Raw genomic sequence first — 19,543 nt, 5'->3', positions numbered from 1 at the left:
GGAGCTACCTGAGTTTACATAGTAATACTGTTTATGTTGGCAACTTTTTGGAAGTGTTGTAGATCAACTTCTGGCGTACACCAAGGTTCAAACCTGGGACCACTGTTGTTTATTTTGTTTGTAAACAATACAGTATCATGCGTCAAGCACTCAAATGTACTTCTTTTTGCTGATGACATGAAACTCTTTTTAAATGTTAAAGACCATATTGATTGTACTTTATTGCAAACTGATATTGGTGCAATTTCAGAGTGGTGTAGAAAAAAAGCCTTGTCGTTCAATCTTAAAAGCTAAATTGATTTCTTTATAGAGAAAGTGGGAAGTTTTCTTTTACCCTTATGTGCTTGAGGGAAATGTGGTAGATGCTGTATCTCTAGTAAGAGACCTTGGCGTCTATATTGACAAATTCACTGCACACGTTTCTAAGATCCTTGGATTAGACATAAGAAGTTGGAAATGATCACTTTGGTTATCAAGTTCTTTCACTTCACCAATATCTGTAGTGTGTCTGTTCTGTAGCCTTGTACGCTCAGTACTTGAATTGGGTTCAATTAGTTGTTAATACAAGTTAAAATGATTGAGCGTGTGCAGACGTTTATGTGGTTTTTGGTCTGTTGTGGTTTTTGGGGTCAATAAATGTGCTTTGTGTAAAGATCACCATGTCATTGGTTCCATTAATGCAAATAAATAAATCACTTAGTCTCATACAGATCCTTGTGGTACTCAACCGTGAGATGGGTGGAAAGCGATAATAACAATCAATCTGGAAAGCAGCTTGGTTTTTCTACTGCCGGCGATGGGAAGGTCACGTGTGAAGTTTTGGAGTTGCAACCGGGTTTCACTCGCCACTGAGGGAGAGCTGTGCACGCATTTATTGATTTAAATAGTGAATTTCTGATCGTGTACTTAGTCAATCAATACTTATAGGAGGAATCAGCCGTATATACATTTGGTTGTCGACCTAAATTCATATTTGATCGTTTAATGTGTATAAGTGGCATAATAAAAGGTTTTGTCATTTAAACAATACACCTTTTCTTCATTTTGCAGTCGGTGCTTGTTTTTTTTTAATGTCAGGTGAACCATATTGCTTTACAACAAAGGCATATACCCCCCGCCCCCCGGCACCCTAAAAATGCAGTGTGAGATCTATAACTAAAATTTCACCATATTTCAAACACTAGGTTTCTGCTTCACATATTTTGTTCCTCTATTAAAACTACCTTGCTTTTCATTCAGACTCTTAAACGGCTTGATGTCGGTATAGGTCATAACTATTATGGCCTCGTCCCACTAGAGCACGAACCAAAACACTTCTCAGAGACACGGAAAGTGCAGCTTGTTAGCAGTCATTATTCCGTTTCAATATAGTCACCAAATGGCAAAACAGCTTGCGTCACTTAAGAAGACACGCGCAAGGTTACAAATGGATATATTTTGTTTTGTTGGCCGACAGTGGGACTGCCAGCTAGGCAGCTCTGTTTTAGTGATAAGTAAGCTGGCGTGAAGAGCAGTTTAACTGGCTTGACGTACCCCACTGGCTCGCAGGAAGACCAATTTAACCAGCCGACCCATTGGCTCCTAGGAGGACTAGTTTAACCACCTTGACCACATTGCCTCCCAGTAAGACCAGTTTAACAACCTTGACCACATTGGCTCCCAGCTGAAAATCAGCTTGACCACATTGCCTCCCAGGAAGACCAGTTTAACCACCTTTACCACATTGGCTCCCAGCTGAAAACCAGCTTGACCACATTGGTTCCCAATTCAACCAGCTTGACCACACTGGCTCCCAGCTGAAAACCGGCTTGACCACATTGCCTCCCAGGAAGACCAGTTTAACCACCTTGACCACATTGGCTCCCAGCTGAAAACCAGCTTGACCACATTGGTTCCCAATTCAACCAGCTTGACCACACTGGCTCCCAGCTGAAAACCGGCTTGACCACATTGGCTTCCAGGAAAACCAGCTTGACCACATTGGCTCCCTGCTGAAAACCAGCTTGACCACATTGGCTCCCAGGAAAACCAGCATGACCACCTTGGCTCGCAGGAACACCAGCTTAACCAGTTAGGACCAGACTGGCTCCCAGCTACACCAGATTGAATCTAAAACCAGATTCCAGTTGGACGATGCTGGTTTTTACTTAGACCAGACTGACCAGCTTAAATTCCAGCTTGCCCAGCTTAAACCAGCTTGATTGCCAGCTAAACCAGTTTAATTACCACATTGACCAGTTTGACCACCTTGATTACCAGCTTGACCACCTTAATTACCAGCTTGACCAGTTTGATTTTCATGCTGGTTTTTCCAATAGGGAAGGGTACGGAGGGGAGGGTATGCCCCTCTTCCTCTATCCCCTCCTCTCCCGTCCTCCTCCAAGTCAGTTTCCTTGCTAACTTTAGCAAGGAAAAATAACTTGCACCTATGAAGAAATTCAATTGCTCCGCTAGATGTAGCGGGGAATTGAATCGGTGTTAAGGTCACGTGACATCAGTTTTCCCGTTAAATTTAGCGCGGTTATGCTGATATCGCAAAACATGGAAACGGGCACCTTAGAGCTGTGTTCTAATATTAAATATATTAGTATTGCTATATTAATACCAGTGTGACATCAGGAAAGTCGCAAATTAGAAGACAGTTGGAGAAGTCAGAACAAGCAGATGAACAACGTAGAAGCTACAACAAAGCTTGCATATTCTAAACAAATGCAAGTACATGATATTGTAGTGACACACAAGTACTTATCAACCCTTTTCAAGCATTAACTGCCTGCAAACAGAATGACCAAAAGTTCTGCAGCACAAACAAAAAATAGAGTGCATCAGAGTACATGTTGTAGAACTCGGTCAATCTAAGAATAGGGCTTAATCGATTACAATGACGAGAGGTATAAAAGAATGATTGATGTCGTGTAAGCGCACGTGACACTCTAAGGCTCACTTCTAACAAAAGGCGGGGAGAGTTAATAAAATCGTGAAGAGCTCTGAATAAGAGCAACATGTTTACCTTAGCCCGGCACTGATGCAGGCTCAGCAAGTTCACAAGTTCAAAATCAGTTTCATAATTGAAGTTATGTGGACCACTCTTAACGTAGTGATGTTCTAAGATGGAAATGAACTTTTGAACTTTGTCGAGTGCCAAGGAGTTTTAGAAATGCTGTTCAATGCAACTGAGGCATACCCAAGTTGTGATCTCGCGAACGAATGGTGCAGTGTCGGAAACGTAAACGAAATTTTAAATTCTTTTGTTATGATATATGTGGTGCTAATGTGCTGAGAGACGAGTTCATAACTGTTTTTATGGGATCACCGAATCGTAAGCTTGAATCAAACGTAACTCACTGGTCCCTCATCTCAAATACAAGCGTTAAGAACTCACTGCGGATGCTGTACGCGAAAATGGTATTCAATGTTTTCCGTGAAAATGTCTTAACCATGGTTTTCGATTGGTTAAGACAAATATCATTAACCGAGCACCAGTTCTAAAAGGAACATGCATCCTCTTGAAGCTCAATGCAATCATCACTGCGAATTATTTGTTTGTAGAGTTTTATGTCATCTGAATACTGCAGAAATAAAGGCTTAGAAAACAGGGGGGAAGCGCTGTTTACGAAAGCAGAGAACCCGAGGGGACCTAAAACAGATCCCTGAGAAATTTCAGAGGAAGCCCTGTAGAATGAAGAGGCTATGTTGTTAACCCGGATGTACGCGATTCTTTTTGTCAGGTGGTCTTTAATCCAGTCCAGAAGTGAGCCACACACTCCATAGGCGGAACGCTTCGCTAAGAGAATAGTGTGGTTAACAATGTCGAAGGCCTTGCTCAAGTCAAAGCGGATAACGTCCAGCTGACCTTTATTACAAACGACCTGAGAAGGGGTGGACATTAATGTTGCGAGGTTTGTAGCAGTTGACCGGCCGGACATTAAACCGTGTGTGTTAGGGATGGCTATGTTGCGAAACTTAAGAGACGAGAATTGATGTATGACCATTTCAAAGTGCTTGGAAAATGAAGGAACAAGAGAGAGATAGGTATATAGTTAAGGACATCAGCCCTATTTTCTGTCTTTAATATTGGAACCACAACAGCTATTCTTCATTTTTCTGGAAATATCCCCGACCTCAGGAAGTTATTAAGTACAGTGCACAAAATGGATAAGATTTAGTATTTCTGAGGGTATTCTGGCGCTCCAGCAGATAATGTGGCTCTCATTTTCTTAATACATAACGCAACACATTCTTTATCGACATGAATGCTACTGAGTAGGTTGCCGAACCCAGTCAAATGAAACAACGTAGGAGACGTCGAGTCGGAGCTGTTTTTATAGACTAAACCAAGATGAGCTGTAAACAACTACGTACACTCACCGCATCGCCTCCATGAAATTCGGAAGCTATCTCCGATCTTACTAGCGTACCTCCAGAATCTCTTTGGATATTTCACAAGATCCTATTCTACAGACTCGCGGTGAAGTTTTTGATCACAGTTAATTAAACGGTTGAATTGTTTTCTACCGCTCTTAATTCTGCTTCCCACTTTGAGAGGAAGTTTTTTTTGTTTTTTTTCTATGCAAGAAGTCTTTTTTGACCAAGAGAGATTTTAGTTCTAAGGATAACCAGTTAGGAAAGTGAGAATTTTTTGACGTTCTTAAAGGGACACTGACAGGGTATTTATGCTCGCCGAGGTTTTTAGTTGTACGTGACATATGAGAGCTCAACTACCCAGAACAGAATTTGCGGCTCGAAATTCGGTTTCTTTCCGCCCGAAAACCGCCGATCAAGAACTGGCCGGTTCGAGTCTCGCTCACTCTCTTTTTCGCGGTCACGGGCCGTTTTCTAAGGTATCGATGCGACCACCAAATTTAATCAAAGTCGTGCGTCGCTGAAGGCACACACTCATTATTAAAAATAGAAAAAAATATGAAACCCATTTTTGTGGCTTCTAAAAAGCTGTAAATACGTTGATTGAAAAAAAAAGTTCCACAGACAACCGGAAGCATTCTGTGTGTTCGTCGTTTCGCGTATCGTGGGACTCGCGGGGACGACGATGGCAGCGGACGACGGGCGTGGGACCTCTATTTCAGAACTGTCGTTCGCGGTACCGGCGAATTCTGTCTACCGTTAAAAGAGAAATTTGGGACTGATCAAAAGAATTGGTATTCATCCCGTACGACACGCCCGGCCACCAAGCCGATTTGCACGAAAACGTCGCCGAGCCGTCGCTCCCTTCTCGTGGCTGAAGACATCGCTCGCGCAAACGTCAAGCACGACGTGTCTACTTCGAGTTGAGTATGCACGCGTACGATTTCTTTACTACGTGAGAATGTCCCCAATGCGCGGTGCATCCCGACTTCGACCCAGGAGTGCTTTTGCTAGAGAAAAAACGACAGCAAACTTTCCAACTTACAGTTTACCGGCTGAATTATTACTAAGGAAAGAGATCCACCAGAAAAGTGATGCCCCAGTAGCTCAGTGGGAAAGACGTCCGGTTCACACGCGGTAGGACCGGGTTCGATCCCCCGTGAAACTTTATTTTTTTTTCTTCAAACAATTTCTGATGTTTACATATATATATATATTTTTTTACAATCATCACTGAAGAAACAAACTAATGTTGTGGACGATACTTCGCTGATTTAAATGGTATGGGATTTCCGTTTTGACACCTGCGAGCTCAATGTAATCACTTTCCACAAAATGCAAGGAGCATATAAATCAGGTAACGTCCGCTTTCCGAGGTGCCCGTATATGTTCTGCAGGAATTGCAGCCAGCCGTTGGTCCCGATCCCATTGATCTTTCGGAAACTCTGTCGCACAATGCCACTTTTTTTCGGATTCAGGAAATGTGAGCCAGCTCGTCACGCAACATCTTGGGTGTATTCTTTTCGGAGCCGATCATGGAAATTCACCACGGGCACTCACTACTCATCTCCAACTCCTCAATGTACAAAACAACTCATCTTGGAGTACAGAACAACGAGCGGAACAAACATAACTGCAAAACAATCGCACGGCGAGCAGTTCCCGCACGCCCCATCGCACGCTGCATGTCCTGTCGTCTGCTACCGGAGAGGAGAAAAAAAAAAAAAAAAAACGCACGGTCGGGTGTAGCCACGTGACTTCCGCCACTCACTCTCTTCTCTCCACTTCTCCGACCTCCGTCGGGTTTCGGTTTCGGTTTCGAGGAGTTGCGTCTTTTGGCTTTATTAAAAAAATACACTACTCTGTTGCAAAATATTAATTGGGTAGTCCTCCGACACCATAATGAAGCGCCTGGCAAAAAATAAAATTTTTTTTGGGGGGGGTGTCAGTGTCCCTTTAATGCAATGCATATCTCCATAGCCCCCAGAACAATTCTCGTGGGGCAAGTGACTTGCTCATTCACATTGATAGGCTTAAGAACAGATGCCCAGTTGACATCCGTAAAATAATAGTGCATTTAAATGTAGTCGCCTGCCGAGAAATTACTATACGAGGTGTGAGGAAGGCATCTTTAGGAAGGAGGAGTGCAAACTGGTGAAATACGGGAGAACACTACATCAAGTGCAGGGTGATATATATCTTCAGGGACCAATGGGGATTGACTCCGAACGATGGAAACGCGTTCCATACTAGAGAAACATGAATCTAAAGAATTCTCCTGGTTGTTAAAGGGGTACTCTGGCGATTTTTTTAGCTGCCTCAACTAACTATATTTCCTGACTCCCCGGCCTTTACCCTTTCCGGTATTCTATTTAGTATCACGAAATTCATAATAGTTATTGCCAATGCGGCAAATGAAAATGGTGCAAAAACCAACATTCAAACATACGCGCACTTTTCAGTGCCGTGACGTCAGTGGCGGGCAGGCTTGCCAGTCGAGCGAGCAGTCTAAAAAATAGAATATGCCAATCATTTGTTCCGTGCTGGAGCACGGGGATTGGAGCGAGCATCCAAAGCATTCATTTGACACCATGAAACTGCTTCGAATCAGTTGGGAACAAATTCTACAGTCCAAAGAGTGAACCCCTGCACTTTAACTGACGTCACTTTTTCGTTGTTGCCAGTAGAGACTTTCAGTTTGAGAAACACGGTGAGGACCAAAATTGTAAATTCTATAACTTCGTGAAAAAAAAATTATTTTGACCTAATATTTGGGATACTATTTTGGCGATGTTGTTTGGCGAGTTTAGCAAAATTTCAAGCCAATCGGGGACCATAAAGAAATCGCCAGAGCACCCCTTTAAGAGCATAATTGTGCTGTCTGAGATCTAAAAACGATACGAAGTTCAGTAGACGGCTGCATTTCTGCTTGCAATAAAAGTTGTCAGTGTGAACATTTAAATTTGTCCAGTTAATACCTGGAGCGTTAAAGTCCCCCATTATCAAAAGGTTGCACCTATACAACTCTTTCACTATATTCTCAATGTTACAAGACACCTGATGAGGTGTAGTTTGAGGAGGGAGATAAAACAATCCGAATAAAACACCCGCTTTGTGCACTCGATTTCAACCGATAGACACTCAGGGGACCCCTCTAAATCCTCGCGTCTTTTTGAATTGTACCGCCTGTCAACTGCAATCATCACACCACCTCCTATGCTACCTCGCAAAAAAAAGTCACGATCGCGATGAAAAAAATTTCAAAATAGGGCGGAAAGTTATCTTCAGAGCTAATGGTGGGACGCAACCAGGTTTTCAAGCAAGCACATAAAAGAATAGTTAGATACAGTAACACGAGAAAAGAAACACTCGGCCTTCGTCCGAAGACCACAAAATGTTTTGATAAGACAGCCTAGTCTTACTCATCAGTGTTTTCTGCAGTGGTTTTTGGCCACTTACCGAGATACTTTGAGCAAATCATCTTGAAGAACAGCTCTGAAGGGCTTGAATAAACCCCAGTCAGCGCAACGGTTCGAGCCCTCGGGCATGTGGACATGGGCATTGAATGTGCCGTTCGCTCGTCATGTCCGTCACCCTTGGAGGCAGGCGGATCTTCGAGCATACATTGATTGAGTAAAATTATATGCACGGGCGCGTGCACGTTGACTGGAAATTGCTATGCACACGACGTTTTGAAACTCGTATAAAACGAATGGTTAGAACGAATTTCCGAAGCGGTAGCGTAGCTAAGTGGCAAGGTGTCTGCCTCATACGCAGCGGACCCCGGTTCGGTCTGCAGTGTGGACTTACTTTTTTTTTTCTCTTTTTTCTTGAACATTTTATTTTGTCGATATTTACTACATTTCTTTTTTATGATTAACACTTAAAAAAAAAATGTTGCCAACAAAATTTTGCTGAACTAAAGGGTATAAGACTTCCTTTCCGGATGTGCAATGAAGGAAAGCAGGGCTTGGGTTGTCATCTGGACGCCGCAACGCGGCGTGTACGGAGGGGGGGGGTGCCAAGTGGGTTAATGCTTTTGCACTTAGCAGCCACACACTGTCGCTGTGAAGGGGCGTGAACGCAGGTTGGGGGGGGGGGGGCGGGGAGTTTTACTTCCCAGGCAGCACACGATATTGGGCCAACATTGGAATTGATGGGACAAAGAACGGCCCAATAATGGCCCAACTGAGCCATGTGTTTACCAATATTGGAATTACCTGGGCCAATAATGGACTATCATAGCCAATGTTTTTCCAATATTGGTGATGCACTGGAATAAGCTGTCCAATATTGGACTGTGAAAGCCAATGGCTTGCCAATATTGGATAAATGCTGGCATAACCTGTCCAATATTGGACTGCCAAAGCCAATGGTTTTCCAATATTGGATATATGCTGGCATAAGTTATCCAATATTGGACTGCCAAAGCCAATGGCTTTCCAATATTGGATATATACTGGCATAACCTGTTCAATATTGGACTGTCAAAGTCAATTGTTTTCCAATATTGGATATATGCCGGCATAAGTTATCCAATATTGGACTGTCAAAGCCGATAGGTTTCCGATATTGGATATATGCTGGCATAAACTGTACAATATTGGACTGTCAGAGCCAATGGCTTCCCAATATTGGATACATGCCAGCATTAGCTGTCCAATATTGGACTGTCAAAGCCAACAGCTTTCCTATATTGGATATACGCCGGCATAACCTGTACAATATTGAACTTTAAGAGCCAATGTGTTTTCCGATATTGAATATACGTTGGCTTAAGCTGGTTAATATTAAACTGTCAAAGCCAAGAGTTTTCTAATATTGGTGATGTCTTGGTATAGGCTGGTCAATATTGGTACTGCCATAACCAATGGCTTATCGATATTTACGTCGCCTAGGCTATAGACCCGCGAACCTCTTTTTTGCATTGCAGAAATAGAAAATTGGAAAAGAGTCATTCATGAGCTCGCTCGGGCGAGAATTTTATTTAGCCAACTTCATGGGGCGTACGTCGCCGGCGCTTTATAACCGCAATCACAAATACGTCCTTAGCTGCCTATATGACTATTGCAGTTTTTTTGCTGGCTGCTCTCCATTCGCATTGCCTTACCTCGGCGTTGACAACTTAACTCCGTTTTTTTAGATTTAAGTATTTTTGTCTTTTCCAATATATTTTTTATATATACGTAGCGTTAACGTTTTCTCTTTGTCCGTGCCCCTGTCATGTTTGTATTTCTTTCTGCGTGCTCTATTTTTTTATATTTAATGATTCTGTGCATATTTAGTCATTGTCGACGCAGGTGTCAACAAACATAAAGCCGCCGCTTACGCTGCAACCGAAGTGACTCTCAGTTTTACGAGAGTATATCGCGATATAAAGTCATATATTAAACTCGAGTGAAGTCTCGAGAGGGTTGCTTCGACTGCCAGTGCACATGTCATCAGGGTAGGCAGAGCAACGACGTAGCTATCGCGACGCGAGAGCACACCGCGCCTCGATGTGGCCGGCCGCTCGCTCTGCGGAAATGTGAGCGTGGGACTCTCGAGCCCCGTTAGCTTACTGAAGCTGCTAGACCCTACTTTGTTGTCGCGAATCATTTGCCCTTCGAACGGTCGCGAAGCCGTTGCGCTCGGAGTACCCTACCCAGCATCTTTCAGAAACCGTTCGCGCAGCATCGCAACCCTCTGTCGGCGAGCGTGGGCGATTCATCGTGTGCTGCAATTCGGACGATGTGCTGCTCGGGCTGTCTTTTATGTGTAACTCTTTCGTAAAACAATTTGAAGTTTAAAAACGCGAACCTAACAGCGTACAAACAGTTTTAAATTTATTGATAAAAAATATATTTATATACTTATAGATATATTTGTGTACATCGAGCGCAAAAAATAGTCGCGCTTAGTTCTTCATTACATTATATTATATATTTATATATTATTATATTTACGTTATACGACGTAAAACATACTGTCTTCAAACTTGCCCCGTTTAGAACCACTTTTGGGCTGGAGAGCGTCTTTAGAAGTTCAAAAGCTGACCTTCAAAGAGCTGTCCTGTTAAATCGGTATTGACAGCAGGGTAGACGCTATGCGTGTTTAAGGCCAATCGTGTCTCCGGTTATGGTCACTTGACTACGGTCTCGAAGCTGGTGATAAGGCAGAGCACGGAACCTGCCTAAAGCCCAAGGTCACGCATAACATCTACTGCACTATCAACCTTGGGTAGAAGTGACAAATTCTCTCGCTGCGTTCATTGTTGAGATGCCCCTGGAGATTAGCCTTTTGTAAGCGCACCCCACCCCCGTTCTGGCCTGCTTGCTTTGTCCTCCTTCTCTTTTTTTCTCTCTCCCTAAGCTGAAGGCGCGGTAGACGGTCCGTACTCGCCGGACCAATGAACCGTACACGTTTTATCGCTTGAGTTCGCTCTCTGTGCGCGGGTAACGGCAGAAGCGTGATCACGTGGTTTGACGGATGACGCATTAGCCGTTGAAAAACTCGGAATGCCTGCGTCGCGAAGACCGGACCTAGTTTCGCGTGTGACGCGGCCTGCGGGGTGCGGGCCCGCTGTGGATTTCGCTTCTGTGGTAAATGGTATCTCGTTCGAAAAGTCCCACCCGTGTCGATTTCTTCATAGAAGCCCAAGACATTCTTGTGAATCGTTTAGTGTTCGGTTCGGCAAATGGCAGCGTGTGCTACATCGTGTTGAATCTTCACGGATCACTTCCTTCTGGTTTTTGTGTTTGAGGGGTTTTTGTGCAGTGCCCGTGTTTACATATATGTCGGATTACATCTTTCAAGTCCGGTATTTTCAAAGTAAGTGCGCTGCAACCTACTTGGTGATCATTGTCCGCTCTTGTATGGGTAATCTTCCGGATAACCTCTAGACTTGGGCAGGGCCTATCTCCTGGCAGCCGTTAGAATAAGTTTCCCGCAATCTTACCGACAGTCGCCTGCCATTATCTGTCTGAAATAATGTCACAACTGCAGGTAGAATGCTGACTTTTTTATTCTCCGTGCGTTTCGCGAAAACACGTTTCGTGGCCACCTTTTCGTCGACATTTTTGTTTCATCGACACGCGTTACGCGAATTGCGCGCTGTGGGGGCATTTCGTCGTGCGTGTATTCCTGAGGCGCAACGTTTCCTTGACATGCATTACGCGAATTGCACGCTGTAGGGGCATTTCAACGCAAGTGTATTCCTGAGGCGCGTGCTCACCGAACCAGCCCACCCTTTCACGCCGCTTCATGCCAAGTCTGAAGCTGTTCATTGCAAAAAAACAAAAAAGAAAAGAGGGAAAAAGATGTATTTTGAGTTTTTTTTATGAAACATCGCGTGTTGATGAAACGATCTGTCTATGAAATGTGGTTCGATGAACTGATTGCACCGCCAATGAAGGGCGAATAGCGGTAGAATTTGGGGGAAAAAATTCTTCCAGCTGCCGGGAGACTGGACACTCCACAATAATTACCCCGGTTTGTGTTTACTTTGCAATCTTCTTAGTTGTATCACAGTTGAATAGTACCTCTTCACATATTACAAATTGCTGATTTTGTGCCTGTCTACAGAATAAGCTGTGTGTAATAAACTTTTTGAAGATTTTAAAACAATCCCTTGTGTCTGTCTACCTTCCTTTTTGCAAACAACTTGGTGAATGCACTTGCAAAGAGCTGGGCGAGTGCAACGATGGCCAAAAATCAGCATAACGGCCAACATTGGATCGGGTCGCCCTTCCAGTGTTGTCCATTATTACGCCGGTTTTCGCCAATGTGGGAGCACCTTGGCTGGAACCATGGTTTAGCAATGGCCCAACATTGGCACCAATGATTGGGCCGACATTGGCTGGAACGATGGCTGAACAGCGGCCCAACATTGGCACCAATCACTGGGCCAACGTTGGAAAGGGTAGCGCTTCCAATATTGTCCAATGTTAGGCCAACGTCGGACCGACATTGGTGTGCTGCCTGGGTTATATCGATTTCCACCATGCCCGTAACATTTGCGCCTAGAACCGAGAGGAGTCGGACACCCACCCAACGATTCCGATGCTAGAGATGCCGCGGATCTCCCAGCTCCAATAGTCTGTCCTCTTGGCAGCCCGAGGGGGTGAGGAATCTGAATCTGCGCATTCCTGGCTGTCAGCCATGGTGAACTAGAAGGCTGGAGGCCCCCGACACTCTGCCCGAGGGCAGACACGGGCCACGGCAGCCGGTTTCAAAGCTGCGCCGGCCTCCGCTCTCCTCAAGCCTGTGATTTCTGCAGGGCCCGCCTTTACGTCATCGCACAGTGAGCAGACGAGCTATAGCGAACCAGAATAAGGCGGGTAGTGGAAAAAGCGGCGGCCTCCATGTGAGGCACTTTGTGTAGAATCTATCAGGTGGCACTGGCGTTCCATCCCGGACCACTTCTGCCGGCGGCGAGCCCGTTCGAAGCGTAGCTGGTTTCAACCTTAGTGGTTCATTACCACGGCCTGTATGTGTTTCATGGATGTTGCAACGTCTATGAATTAATGTTTAAAGTTTATTCGCGCAATGTAGCGATTTTGTGTTTTCGGTACGCTGTAGTGTTTGCCCTGGCTGGCTGGCTGGCAAACGCTCCTCCATACGGACCCGTCTACCTGCCTAGTCTTGCAAGGCACCCAGAGTATCTTGTCTTTTTGGAAATAAAGACCATAATTAGTATTCTGCTTTGATTTTCAGTTATATGCCCATAATAAATGCGTGTACCACTTTCCTTTGTTAAAGAACATGCCATTGTGAAAAATAATTGTTGAAAAGCGACACTTCCATTTGGAACGTGCTGAACGAAGGAAAAGTAGGTAAAATACTCGTAATCATTGCGGCACTCTTTGTGGCACTATTTCTGGAGTGTTGTAGCGTTCGACTTCCGCCGTCCGCCGCAGGTGATCAATCAGACGACTCTTTCCTTGGGGTCAAGCGGGGTTTATTACCATGACTCCTGGATCCCGACCTGGCCAAGACTCGGGACAGCAACTCCTGTCGGCCGCACTGGCCACCCCTTTTAAGCCCGTGCGTATGCAATGGGCACCGGGAGCCGCCCCCCCGCTAGTCGCCGGTTTGGCCGCCGTGTGGCGGGCCGAGCGCCCCACACCTCTCCCCCTTAGAGGTCGAGGTCTAAGATGGCCTCCTCGTGGGCCGGGTCGCGGAGCAGATCCGGGCGGAATCGGCGGAGCACCCGGATGGCCTCCGCGACTTTCAACGGGCGGGGAGCTGCCGGAGGTGCAGCAGGAGGTGGTGCGGCTCGGCGAGCCCAGTCCGCGGCGACGCGAGCTTGGTGCAAGGCGCCCGCCAGGTGGATGGGGTGGTGCAGTTCCGGCACTCCGCAGACGGGGCACAGCAGGCATCGAGGCTCAGGCTGTAGAAGCTCTGTCGAGCCTGCTTCCTCGCCTTCATGAGGGCCTGAAGACTGATGTTGGATGAAGCTCTCCTGTCGTCGCCGAATCCACCCTGGAGGTCGTGGAAGACGTGATCTTGCGCGAACCGTCGGAGCAGCGCCCCTGTGTAGATGCGCAGTAGGATGGATGAGATGGTGATGGGCCTGAAGTCTCCGCCAGTAGTGGCCGAGCGGGACTTGGGTATGAAAACTCTTGGCCACCTTGAGGTCCTCGGGAAGCATAGCGAAGGCCAACCAGTTGGTGAAAATGATGGCAGGAATGGCTGGTGGAATCTCGAAACCTCGTTCAGGGTAAGGCCGTCCGGGCCAGGGGCAGTCTTTGCGTCGGTGTTCTTGAGCACTCTTTGGAGCTCTCCTTCGGTGAACGGCTCCACCTCTACGTTGAGTACTTGTTCGGATGTTATGAACCCGTCAACCGGTCTTGATGGTGTAGACATGAGAAGGTCGTAGACCCGGTGGAGCTCCGAGAAGAGGACTGCTGGGTCAGCCCAGTCCAGCCCCAACTCGTCGACGAGCACCTTAGGCCCCAGACTGTACAGCCGTTGATGTTCTGCATAGCGTTCGTGACGGCGCTGGTTACGGTTCTTGGCTAGACGACGCTTCTTTTTCTTGCTGCCCTCGGTGCCTCCCCTCTCCCCAGGTCCTCTCCTATCTTGATGGGGTCCAGCAACCCTTGAGCGATGGTGACAGGGGTTCCTGGTGCGGGCTGCAGACGCACCCAGGCAGATCCGGCGTCGTGAACGCGGACCGGTTGAATAGGAACCGGCTGCTTCTGTGCCGCCGCCTTGAAGGTCTCCAGGATCTCCTTGTAATGGCGTGTATTTCGCTGCCCTGTGATTCCCTGTGAGGACTGGGTGGTGAATACCCTGGCAAAAGCAAGGTTCATATGAGGGTGGTCCTTGCAGGTGATCTCTGCCCTGGCCAGTGCCGTCAGTTCCGAGACGGTCCACCGCGCGTTGAACTCTGCTGGTGGAAGAGAGTTTGCGGTGCCAATGTACGTGTGACCTCTGCGATGATGGATTTAGCAAAGGGACCAGGAACGATGACAGTTGGCGGGGTGTCTGGCGAGGGGCCACAAAGGGATGAAGTTCGGAGTAAGGGTGAGACATCCTTTCCCCGTCGCGTGCCGAGCTCCCTGCGCATCGCCTCTGCGCACTGGGGCATCAGACGGTAGTCCCGGACGCTCTGCCATGTTCTTCTTAGCATCAATGCAGCGAGCTCTTCGTCACTACGCATGCACAGAGAAGCCTGGAGCTTGCACAGCACGAGTGCATGAGTGTCCCTCTCTGTCCAGGGCCTTGCCTCCGGTGTAGGGGGGATATCTCGGGGGGTGACCGGGGTTGGAGAATGATGTATGGACTTCTCGCTTCACCGCTGTGGTCTTGGCGTGGTGAGGGGTGATGAGGGTATGTCCGTCTGCAGGCCGGAGGAATCTTGCACTGATGGCAGTGGTCCCCCTGGAGTGGCAGTGGGGGGCTCACCATGTGCAGGAACCCTGGAGTCCGGCCGAGGTAACCTGCTCCGCAGCTGTTCTTGCTGTAGCAAGTCCCTGTACAACTTCCGCCCCCTGATGCCCTTGATGGTTTGCCAAGGTACCCCTGCGTACCCCTTGGCGAGTTCTTTGTTGGTAAACTTCATCTTGGCGGGCATCGACAATTCTTGGACCGCCAAAGTCCTGACGTCCTCCGTGGTCCAGTCACCTGCTGGTGGGAGACGCAAAGCAGGGGTGCTGGTTGTGAAGGGCATCGACATGTCTGCCCTCTTGGAGTCCCGGGAGAACTCTGGGTGCTCCTTCTCCTCGGTGTGACTTGCAGGGGAAGGAGTGGAAGCCTGCGGAAGCTCGTTGCTGGCCACACTGTTTGAGTCGGCGTTCGTCACTACGGTTGAAGTGGGCGATACTAATGGTTTCTTCCGACACCTTGTGTAATGAGACGACATGGAGGTGCTCTTGGTGTACGTTTTGGCGAGGCAATAGAAGCACCTCCGTACGAAGTGACAACTATGAACATGTTCGTAGTGCCCCCCAGAGAGATGCGAGAAGTTAGTCGTTTGTCGCACAGGTGGCAGACAATCTCCTCTGAGGGATACAGCCTCTCAAAGGTTTGCTAACACGCTAGGTGATGGATGAGTCCCTGACATGCTGAAATAAATAGGAAAAAAAAATATGAAGCACTATTCCCCCAGCCGCTTGCGACACAGGGTATTTGTATTTAAGTGTAGGCTGTGAGGCCGAGAGGGAGAGCCTGGTAATGTGGCCTGTGCTGTACAGGCCACAGTAACTTGTTCAAAAGGTACAAAGTTCCCTAGAGCACTAGATTATACTAGTCCTGCAGACTACGCCACTACATGTAGTGAAAACCAGCTAGTGGTGCCCTGCGTAGCCCCAAAGCGTAGATCCGATCCACAGGGCTGCATGCCGAAGCACAAAAAAAAAAAAAAACCAAAAAACCATGTTTACTGCGCCAAAGTGCCGAACTGCGCTTGATTACGAACAAAAAACCTACAAATGTTGCTAAAAGAAAGAAAAGAAAAGTGAAAAGACGTTTTTCTCTGCTGCTAGTCTAACAGAGGTGGTGAAATCCACGGGTGGAACGTATTGCCCTCTGTTGATGGCCGGCGCAACTAAACAAAGTTGCATGCGCTCCCAGTTCGCGTGCAAAGTTCGAACTGGAAACCGGCAGAGCTGCCACGAGAAAAAAAAAAGGATGGCAGTGGGACCAGGGACTTTTGTGCGTGGTTCGACGCACGGAGACTGAAAAAAAAAATGTTTAGTGTAGGAACCAGCGGTCCACTAGCGCCTAGCACTAACTCCAGCAGCCAAAAAACGAGTGACCGTTAAGGGGTGAAGAAAGCCTCAGCGGCCGGCTGCTCACACGTTTGGAGAGGTGCTGAAACTGCGCTGGCGGACTTGAGAATCTTCCAAGAGCAGCGGGGGGTACCCGGCGGTGTCCGGGAGCACGCAATAGTCGTGGAGGCGTGCGGACCTGGCCAAAGGCGCGATCGCCGGGAACTCGGCTCGCTAACCAAACGCAGCCGAAACGAAGCTGACTTTCTGTTTACCCACAAAATACCCAAGGCATTTGGCTTTTTTTTTTTTTTTTTAACGAGTAGGACTTGTGCACAAAAATCGTTTCCTCGCCCACCCCTTCGCAGAGGCATCAGGCTGATCTTTGGCATGAAGTCTGGAAGTCCTTATCCTCTCCAAGGGAGAGGGACCCACCAATAGCCCCATGGCAACACACAACCGCCGGGGCGCTTCATCGCCCGTGCACCACGGAGGTCATCTGCTGATGCCGACGAAAGCACCTGACCCCCCCCGAAGGCAAAGTATAGTCAATACCTTAAAATCCCGTCTACCAAACCCAAGATTGGTAAGAGCTGCAGCACTTTTTGGCGACCAAACACTTGATATATATGTGATAGTCAAACTAGTCACAACCGGTGCAACACTATTGGCCCCTTTAATAATATCCAGAAGCTCTGGAACACTATAGTTTGCACTTTCCGCTCATGTGCGGCATCTGGGGTGGAATACGTACCCACCACCTGTGTATCAACCACAGTCATCTGACTACCTCCTGCAGTAACGAGGTCTGGCACATATTTCTGTGTTGCGGTGTGGCACTCGGGTTCTACCAGCACCTCCCATCCCTTTTCTTTCAGATGACAAGGAGCATACTGCACTAAACTATCATGTCGTTTGATTCTGGCACTGTGCATGCAGAAGCAATTTTGCGTAATGTGTCCCAGTGACTCCGCGGAGTCACAACCGGCCCGACGAGTCAAGACGTCCCGACCCCTTTTAGTCCTAGTCATGTGAGGAAGCGCATTTGCCCTCGTCTTTACCAAATCAATGAACCTCTTTCCATTCATCGGACGTGTACCTTTTCCAACCCACACCTGCGAAGACGGTACACGTGAGCACTCCTTCAGGGCAGCACCGTCTGCACTCTTGTGCCACTCTCTCGCCCAAAACCTGGATACAGCACCCCTAGATCGAAGCACCTTGCCCTTAAAGATGACCGACCGTTCTAGTCAATCTTTCAAGTCGACCATGTGCGGCAGCTGCAAGGCCACGGCGCACGCAGGATGCGATGACGTGCCCAGTGCCAACAATCTATGCAGTGCCATACCTGGTATGGCGGTACGTAAACAAGGGGCACCAAGAGAGTCATAGTTACTCCCGCCGTTTATTCGCGCTTTGATGAATCTCCTCACGTTGACATTCAGAGCACTGGGCAGAGATCACATTGCATCAACACCGACCGGAGGCCATTGCAGAGTGTGTCGGTCATATCGCTTTAGGTTCCGTCCACAGGGACCAGCAGCCATCTCCCCCTTTCAGCCTTCTCCTCCCATTTACACATAATGCCCCTTTAAATTGAATATAAATTGGAACTAAATTTATTGGTAGCTCTCGACTGAATTCAAACCCATGTGCCCACAGTTTGGAGCGCGGTGCTTTAACCACTCTGCCATCGGCAAGAGTTCATAGCCGCTTCCAAGAGCGGGGTTTTATATCCACGGTTTTCTTTTTCAGGGGAGCACTAGCAGCACTGCCAAATTTCTGAATATGGCACATGATCACGTAACATTATATGACCACATAAGTTACCTAATCACGGAGATTACGGGATCATGTGTCACCTAAGTTCAGGCCTAATTAAATCATGCAAGTGCTAAGTAGGCCAGCATGATTACAAAATGATAACCAATACAGTAAAACCTCGTTATAACAAAGTTGAAGGAGCAGTCGAAGTTATTTCGTTATAACCATTAGTTTGTTATAGCCAATGTCCATTTCTCCATACTATTAGCAAGCAAGGGGAATTATGATTGCTTTGTTATATCCATTAGTTTGTTATATCCCATTTTGTTATAACGAGGTTTTACTGTAGTGTAAGGTTACGTATCGCATGTCACGTAAGATTAGAAATAAATGGAGCGTGCAAGGCTTAAGTAGGTATGCGTTCTTACTCTTCCTTAGCGGATGGGAGTGAAGAATGCACGAAGCAAGAGGCAGGCAGAAGATGAGGCTGAGCAGCCATGAACATTGTGCCCAGCAATCCCCATATGCACAGCACGCACATCATGTGTATGGTAGAGCTTGACACATTTTGTGCTTCTAAGGCTTTGACAGGATAGTCAAGCTTGGGTAACTTTTTTAAAGTGCAGCTTTTAGACGCCCGTTTCCGGGTTGAGCGGCGTCGGCATTGGCGTAAACGCGTGTTGCATTATGAAACCTTTCCCGTAATGACGTCACACTTGAAGTCTAGCTCAATTTAGCAGAAAAAATGTAACGGAAATTTTTCTGCTAAATTTAACGGGGAAATCGACATCACGTGGCCTCAACACCAATTAAGTTTCCCCGCTGAATTTAGCGGTAGAGTTTCGGTAAATTTCCCGCTGAATTTAAGAAGAATATTTCCCGGCTTTATTTAGCGGGTAAATTTTCGCTTAATTTAGGGGGAAATTGAGCGGAAATTTCCTGATTAATGGGAGGGAAGCAGGAGAGGAGGAGGAAAGGGTATGGAGGGGGAGCAGGGACATACCCTCCCCTCCCCTCCTCAAGAGCTGCGCTCTAATTTTACATTACAGAGAATTGTGAACGTCTTTCATATTTTTTTCTGTTGATCTACACTATTGCCATCGCAACATTAGAATTGCTAATCTTGTGAAAAAAAGTTCCTAATTTACCTTGCCATCAGTGACTTCAAACAGATGCGGCTCACTGACTGGAACAGCAGTGACTGCAGCAGCAGCGACTGTAGC

At 47.0% G+C, this 19,543-nt stretch overlaps 1 long non-coding RNA gene across 1 annotated transcript; it reads left to right on the top strand.

Annotated features, from left to right (window-relative positions):
* Positions 1-14,553: 14,553 nt before the first annotated feature.
* Positions 14,554-15,451, top strand: LOC121834148. Its single transcript, XR_006077083.1, has 3 exons — positions 14,554-14,871; positions 15,194-15,282; positions 15,364-15,451. It is a non-coding gene; the product is annotated as an uncharacterized LOC121834148 (long non-coding RNA).
* Positions 15,452-19,543: the final 4,092 nt, after the last annotated feature.

The sequence above is a fragment of the Ixodes scapularis genome, unplaced genomic scaffold (genome assembly GCF_016920785.2).
Source record: "Ixodes scapularis isolate PalLabHiFi unplaced genomic scaffold, ASM1692078v2 ptg000597l_1___fragment_1__unscaffolded, whole genome shotgun sequence".
In the NCBI taxonomy this organism is placed as follows: Eukaryota; Metazoa; Arthropoda; class Arachnida; order Ixodida; family Ixodidae; genus Ixodes; species Ixodes scapularis.
Note: the sequence above shows the minus strand (reverse complement) of the source record. Positions and strands in the feature narration are given on the sequence as shown.